Genomic DNA, 8,319 nt, shown 5'->3' on the forward strand with positions numbered 1-8,319 from the left:
AAAATCTTACACAACACAAATCAACACAAAATACAAACAATGACCACATGCAAGACACAACAGTACAATAACACACTCAAAGGAAAATATCACACACTTACCTACAATAACAAAACTGTCCACAGAATAGACCACATATTGAAGAAACAGGGACTACAAATAGGATAGAGGACAGACATCACAACACAGAAGAAACTCTCAACACAGGAGACATCCACAGATAAATTTAATTGATCAGGAATATATGAACTCACATGCAGCACCTGTCAATTGGTATACATAGGACAAACATGCAGGAACTTTAAAACAAGATACTCAGAACACCTCAGAGCACTCAAAACTTACAGTATACAGTAAAGGCAACACGAAGAGCTAAAAGAGTTACACACACACACACACACATATATATATATATATATATATATATATATATATATATATATATATATATATGAAGTGGAAAAAAGAACACATTGACACCGGTGTGTCAGACCCACCATACTTGCTCCGGACACTGCGAGAGGGCTGTACAAGCAATGATCACACGCACGGCACAGCGGACACACCAGGAACCGCGGTGTTGGCCGTCGAATGGCGCTAGCTGCGCAGCATTTGTGCACCGCCGCCGTCAATGTCAGCCAGTTTGCCGTGGCATACGGAGCTCCATCGCAGTCTTTAACACCGGTAGCATGCCGCGACAGCGTGGACGTGAACCGTATGTGCAGTTGACGGACTTTGAGCGAGGGCGTATAGTGGGCATGCGGGAGGCCGGGTGGACGTACCACCGAATTGCTCAACACGTGGGGCGTGAGGTCTCCACAGTACATCGATGTTGTCGCCAGTGGTCGGCGGAAGGTGCACGTGCCCGTCGACCTGGGACCGGACCGCAGCGACGCACGGATGCACGCCAAGACTGTAGGATCCTACGCAGTGCCGTAGGGGACCGCACCGCCACTTCCCAGCAAATTAGGGACACTGTTGCTCCTGGGGTATCGGCGAGGACCATTCGCAACCGTCTAAAAGTTGGGCTACGGTCCCGCACACCGTTAGGCCATTTCCGCTCACGCCCCAACATCGTGCAGCCCGCCTCCAGTGGTGTCGCGACAGGCGTGAATGGAGGGACGAATGGAGACGTGTCGTCTTCAGCGATAAGAGTCGCTTCTGCCTTGGTGCCAATGATGGTCGTATGCGTGTTTGGCGCCGTGCAGGTGAGCGCCACAATCAGGACTGCATACGACCGAGGCACACAGGGCCAACACCTGGCATCATGGTGTGGGGAGCGATCTCCTACACTGGCTGTACACCACTGGTGATCGTCGAGGGGACACTGAATAGTGCACGGTACATCCAAACCGTCATGGAACCCATCGTTCTACCATTCCTAGACCGGCAAGGGAACTTGCTGTTCCAACAGGACAATGCACGTCCGCATGTATCCCGTGCCACCCAACGTGCTCTAGAAGGTGTAAGTCAACTACCCTGGCCAGCAAGATCTCCGGATCTGTCCCGCATTGAGCATGTTTGGGACTGGATGAAGCGTCGTCTCACGCGGTCTGCACGTCCAGCACGAACGCTGGTCCAACTGAGGCGCCAGGTGGAAATGGCATGGCAAGCCGTTCCACAGGACTACATCCAGCATCTCTACGATCGTCTCCATGGGAGAATAGCAGCCTGCATTGCTGCGAAAGGTGGATATACACTGTACTAGTGCCGACATTGTGCATGCTCTGTTGCCTGTGTCTATGTGTCTGTGGTTCTGTCAGTGTGATCATGTGATGTATCTGACCCCAGGAATGTGTCAATAAAGTTTCCCCTTCTTGGGACAATGAATTCACGGTGTTCTTATTTCAATTTCCAGGAGTGTATATATATATATGGATGATGGCTCTGAGCGCTACGGGACTTAACATATATATATATATATATATATATATATATATATATACAGGGTGTTAAAAAAAGGTACGGCCAAACCTTCAGGAAACATTCCTCACACACAAAGAAAGAAAATATGTTATGTGGACTTGTGTCCGGAAACGCTTACTTTCCATGTTAGAGCTCATTTTACTACTTCTCTTCAAATCACATTAATCATGGAATGGAAACACACTGCAACAGAGCGTACCAGCGTGACTTCAAACACTCTGTTACAGGAAATGTTCAAAACGTCCTCCGTTAGCGAGGATACATGCATCCACCCTCCGTCGCATGGAATCCCTGATGCGCTGATGCAGCCCTGGAGAACGGCGTATTGTATCACAGCCGTCCACAATACGAGCACGAAGAGTCTCTACATTTGGTACCGGGGTTGCGTAGACAAGAGCTTTCAAGTGCCCCCATAAATGAAAGTCAAGAGGGTTGAGGTCAGGAGAGCGTGGAGGCCTTGGAATTGGTCCGCCTCTACCAATCCATGGGTCACCGAATCTGTTGTTGAGAAGCGTACGAACACTTCGACTGAAATGTGCAGGAGCTCCATCGCGCATGAACCACATGTTGTGTCGTACTTGTAAAGGCACATGTTCTAGCAGCACAGGTGGAGTATCCCGTATGAAATCATGGCGGTGAATCGAGGAAGTACAGTACATACTGACGAAACTAAAATGAGGTCTAACATGGAAATTAAGCGTTTCCGGACACATGTCCACATAACATCTTTTCTTTATTTGTGTGTGAGGAATGTTTCCTGAAAGTTTGGCCGTACCTTTTTGTAACACCCTATATATATATATATATATATATATATATATATATATATATATATATATATATATATCTCAAAAGCCAGCGCCAAACGCTGTCGGGAACAAATGAACGTAGATGGTAGAGGTGGACAAAACGGTTGTTTTGGAGTAACCGTTATCACGGTGAAAGTTGTTGTTTTATAACCGTTACTTTTAACAGTTATAAATAACTGAGTTTTTTTATCTACCGAGTACTCAAGACTGGGTTACAGTTAAAGAACGAAATAAGTCGAATTCATCAGTTTCATTATCAGTGAATCATAACTGGGAGTAGTGCAAAGTAGCAGGAATGTCGTACTAATCGTGCCATAATCTTAGCTGATTAGCTGTCCGGTACATTTCAGTTGATGTTTGACGGTTATTTGTGTTTCATATTATGTATATGTAAGTTATTGGTCGCTGGTAGTAATATTATTCTCCAGGTTGCAACAGAAAGTGCGTGGAACTTCGCCACAGCACGGTTTAATGAAATGTTAGAAACGTGCTTCCTTAAATATGAAGCTGTAGATAAAATTCGAAGCTTAATTTCTTGTGAAGTGCACTTAGTGGAATAAGTGTACGGCCTTGTAACACACACAAAAATATATGTAACGCGATAGATTCGTTTAGTCTTGTATGAGATAGTCAAATAGAGGAGAGTATGAGGACGCCAATCCAAGTTTCGTGTCAGATTTGGAAAACTGCTCGGTTTCTTTAGCTACCGTGAGGGTCTCAATTTTTTGGTGGGAGAATGACTAAATTACGTTTCTTCAAGCCATCAGTCTCTTGTGCCTCTTAAGTTTGGCTTTATTGTTGACAGAATTCCAGTGGATGATTGGTTGTGTTGACCTCGTAATGGTAACAGACTTAAACGCCTCAGACGTCATTACGATATCATTTTTACTTTGTTGATCTAATTCTTCTTGGGGTGACCAGACTGTGAGAGTCTGAATTAATAGTACTGATGTTAGGAATACGAATTTGCATTAAGTTTTCAGAAATTTCTCAATATAAAATTTCCTGACGTGATGAATGATTTACCTGTCTGTTCCATGTCTTGCTTTTTCCCCCCTTCTGTCACACACACGAGGCAATAATAAACACTTCATCTATCAATACCACGGTGAGCGCTTTGACTCTTTTTGTCTTTTTACAATTTAATACCGTGACAGTTAACTGTCTGAATATGTAACAGATTAATTCATGAAAGAGAAAGTTGAGCCCTATAAATGATGGACTGAGTTTTGCAGATAACAGAACCTCAACATAGCAATGCGTGTACCTGACAAAGATTTTAGTGTTGCTTAACATAGTAAAAAGTTAACTGACTTGAGCTCTTTGATAACAAAAATGCATACATTATTCAGAAACGTTCATGTAGTATGCACAAGGACTAGTTGGCCTTAATATCAGTAAATATTTCTTTTATTTAAATACCACTGACAAAGAATCAGATCTGCTTATTGTTGTAAGCGTATCTGTATTCAGTCCAAATATGCCTGCAACAAATTATTGATTTCAGAATGAGATTTTCACTCTGCAGCGGAGGGTGCGCTGATATGAAACATCTTGGCAGATTAAAACTGTGTGCCCGACCGAGACTCGAACTCGGGACCTTTGCCTTTCACGGGCAAGTGCTCTACCAACTGAGCTACCAACTGAGCTTTACTTCTGTCAGTACCTCGTCTCCTACCTTCCAAACTTTACAGAAGCTCTCCTGCGAGGTTCGCAGGAGAGCTTCTGTAAAGTCTGGAAGGTAGGAGACGAGGTACTGACAGAAGTAAAGCTGTGAGTACCGGGCGTGAGTCGTGCTTCGGTAGCTCAGTTGGTAGAGCACTTGCCCGCGAAAGGCAAAGGTCCCGAGTTCGAGTCTCGGTCGGGCATACAGTTTTAATCTGCCAGGAAGTTTCAAATGATTGATTTGCCATACATGAGTCTGAAGTGCAAATATTCCATTACAAAATTTTTCTGTATAATACTGATAATCTCAATGCTATATAGAAAATGTTTGAAAGTCGTTGACCAAAAACTAATTAAATAAGAAAGCCCACTGTCGGTGGACGTGCACAAATTCAGGGAACTCATTTCTCTCAGTAAAACCAGCTATGTTTCACAGAACAGCAGAAGCTTTGCCGACCAGTCTGGCCGAGCAGTTCTAGGCGCTTCAGTCTGGAACCGCGCGACCGCTACGGTCAGAGGTTCGAATCCTGCCTCAGGCATGGATGAGTGTGATGTCCTTAAGTTAGTTAGGTTTAAGTAGTTCTAAGTTCTAGGTGACTGATGACCTCAGATATTAAGTCCCATAGTGCTCAGAGCCATTTGAACCATTTTGCACAAGCTTTTTTGTACTCGAGTTAATAAGATGCACTTAAATGAGATTGATCTGATACAGCACCGCCACCTTTTCATCATAATGATGCAACTAAGCACTAGGGATGTGGTATACTATGAGAAACTGCTCAACTATTTTCCACTTTTAGATCACCTACAATAGGCAAATGTTTCAGTAAGTGTAAAACCCTTAAAAATATTAACTCTTTATAATATTTCGTAGATTTCCATGTACTATTGCTAGTATTACTAGCGTAGTGGCAACAACACAGAGAACAACAAGAACACGAAACGAAAGTCAATACGCTCTAACGCAACAGAAGGCCGGAAAGAGAGTGACACCCGCTCCGGAATTAAAAGAAATGCAGAGAGTAAAACCCCATTATTTGTCCACTCTCAGGAACCCCCGATGGTCAGCGGTTATTTCCGAACCAGTACGAAAATATTTTGTTCACTCCAGTGAAGCCTAGTTTACACGACGACACTAGGCTGCAGGCAACTGCGCTACCGGCCACTGCGCATGCGCGCCACGCGTTTGTGCAACTCGTTGCTGAAACTAAACACCTTCAGCGTATTCCAGCTTTGGCGACATTAGTTGCATGAGGTTTAAGGTTACGTGTATTCGTAGACTGTAGCAAATCTTAAATACGAAGTGGGGAACGGAGAATAATGTTCGCTTTTGGATATCTATGCTTTGCATAGGTGTTTGTAGGATTTCAGTGATGCTGATTACAAAAATAAGCAACATATTGCTAATAAATGAAAGTCACCAGTTTGCTTTTGTTCTACAATATTACTTTTATTGTTAACCGGTTTTCGGCTTACAAGGCCATCTTCAGACATTTACTGAGTATTGTCACCAAAGAAGTTAAGTGTTAGGAGACAACATTGGAAGAGAAGTAACACATCTAGACTGAAGTAGAAACATACAGTAAGTAACATCTTTGCAATGAAAAAGAAAAAAACTGGACAGTACATAAATAACAATGGAGTAGACAGGAAAACCTTTTGCACAAAATAAAAACAGCATGCCTACATCAACAAAACTAATAAAATAAAATAAAATTATTACTAGACAAGGTTGCATCAGGAGATATGAAACATGGAGACTGATACACAACCAATTAAAGAAGAGACAGTTATCAATGTAAATACAGTATACATAAGGAACTTAAGCAATATCAATAGGATAAACAGAAATTAATAAATACAGGAAAATGGAGGTGTTTGAGGGAACCTACAGTTTGAGAGTGTAGTGGTACTGCATTTTAACATTAACACTGAAATCAAAGCAGTGGTTGTATACCAGTTTTCATTAAATAAATGAGCAAAGTAAAATATGAACAGTATTTGATGAACAACTACAAGGGGTGTTAAACATGGACAGTAATACAAGTACCAGTTAAAAGAAAGCCTTAACTATTGAAACTATAATCGTCGTGGAATACAAAGACAACTTCATCAAACAAAACAACTTAATGAATACAGGAAAATGGGAATATGTAGGAAGAGAGAGTGTGGGAATTAATGAACAACAAAGGTGATTATATGAAGTTTAGGAGAGAGGAAGCGTTGAGCTATGTCTGAGCATTTAAGATGAGGTCTGGACTGTGAGCAAAATGTTTTTTAATTTCCAGGGCTTCCAGCAGGTTGAGTTTATGGCCTTTGTTTGTTAAGTGAAGTACATGGGACACTGGCTGTTAGTTGTGAACTTCCCTCAGTACATGCTCAGCAAATGCAGAGTCTGAATTCTGCAACCTCTACCTGCGTTCATGTTCAGCCAGCCTAGTTGATATATCTCTGAACAATGTAGAATTTGTCACAATCAGAACAGATGATTTTTATACCCCACTGTTGGCTAATAACTGGATCTTGTCTCTGCTATTAAAAACACACTGGGCTGTCGTGTTCCTGACATAGTAGGAAAGCCTATACTTGCAGGATTTCAGTACTTTGGCTACAATCTGTGATACCTGACCTAGAAATGGTAGTGTAAACCATTTCTTGCAGACAGTGGACGGGGAAGCACGTGGGGCATAGAGGAGGGGTAAAATTTTCCGTTTTTGTTTCCTGTGCAAGATGTGGTCTATAAGAACTGGATTGTAGCCATTGGATGTGGCAAAGAGGTTCTCCCTTCTATTCCAGTCCTTTATTGTTCGTGGAAAGAAAGATTGTCGGTATGTCTCCATGGGGGCTCTAATCTCTCTGATTTTATCCTCATGGTCTCTTCGCAAGATATACGTAGGAGGGAACAATATACTGCTTGACACCTCGGTGAAGGTACGTTCTCAAAACTTCAACAAAAGCCCGTACCGAGCTACTGAGCGTCTCTCCTGCTGAGTCTTCCACTGGAGTTTATCTGTCATCTACGTAACGCTTTCGCGATTACTAAATGATCCTGTAACGAAGCGCGCTGCTCTCCGTTGGATCTTCTCTACCTATTCTATCAACCCTATCTGGTACGGATCCCACACTGCTGAGCAGTGTTCAAACAGTGGGCGAACAAGTGTACTGTAACCTACTTCCTTTGTTTTCGGATTGCATTTCCTTAGGATCCTTCCAATGAATCTCAGTTTGGCATCTGCTTGACCGACGATCAACTTTATATGATCATTCCACTTTAAATCACTTCTAATGCCTACTCCCAAATAATTTATGGAACTAACTGCTTCCAGTTGATGACCCGCTATATTGTATCTAAATGATAAAGGATCTTTCTTTCTATGTATTCGCAGCACATTACACTTGTCTACATTAAGATTCAATTGCCATTCCCTGCACCATATGTCAATTCGTTGCAGATCCTCCTGCATTTCGGTACAATTTTCCATTGTTACAACCTCTCCATATACCACAGCATCATCCGCAAAAAGCCTCAGCGAACTTCCGATGTTATCCACAAGGTCATTTATGTATATTGTGAATAGCAACGGTCCTACGACACTCCTCTGCGGGGCACCTGAAATCACTCTTACTTCGGAAGACTTCTCTCCATTGAGAATGACATGCTGCGTTCTGTTGTCTAGGAACTCTTCAATCCAATCACATAATTGGTCTGATGGTCCGTATGCTCTTACTTTGTGCATTAAACGACTGTGGGGAACTGTATCGATCGCCTTGCGGAGGTCAAGAAACACGGCGTCCATTCTTTTTGATTTGAGTGTTGGTTTCCTTCATTATAACGTGAAATTTATGCTTTTCCATGTTTGTGATCACGTAACTTTTATTCCTTAAACTTAATTCCATAAATGCAGCTATGACCGCAGCT

The 8,319-nt window shown here is 42.5% G+C and overlaps 1 non-coding gene across 1 annotated transcript; it reads left to right on the forward strand.

The window, feature by feature from the left end:
• The first annotated feature begins 4,529 nt into the window (after nucleotides 1–4,529).
• Trnas-cga (transfer RNA serine (anticodon CGA)) lies at nucleotides 4,530–4,604 on the forward strand. Its single transcript has one exon. It is a non-coding gene; the product is annotated as a tRNA-Ser (tRNA).
• Nucleotides 4,605–8,319: the final 3,715 nt, after the last annotated feature.

Source organism: Schistocerca serialis, chromosome 2 (genome assembly GCF_023864345.2).
Source record: "Schistocerca serialis cubense isolate TAMUIC-IGC-003099 chromosome 2, iqSchSeri2.2, whole genome shotgun sequence".
In the NCBI taxonomy this organism is placed as follows: domain Eukaryota; kingdom Metazoa; phylum Arthropoda; class Insecta; order Orthoptera; family Acrididae; genus Schistocerca; species Schistocerca serialis.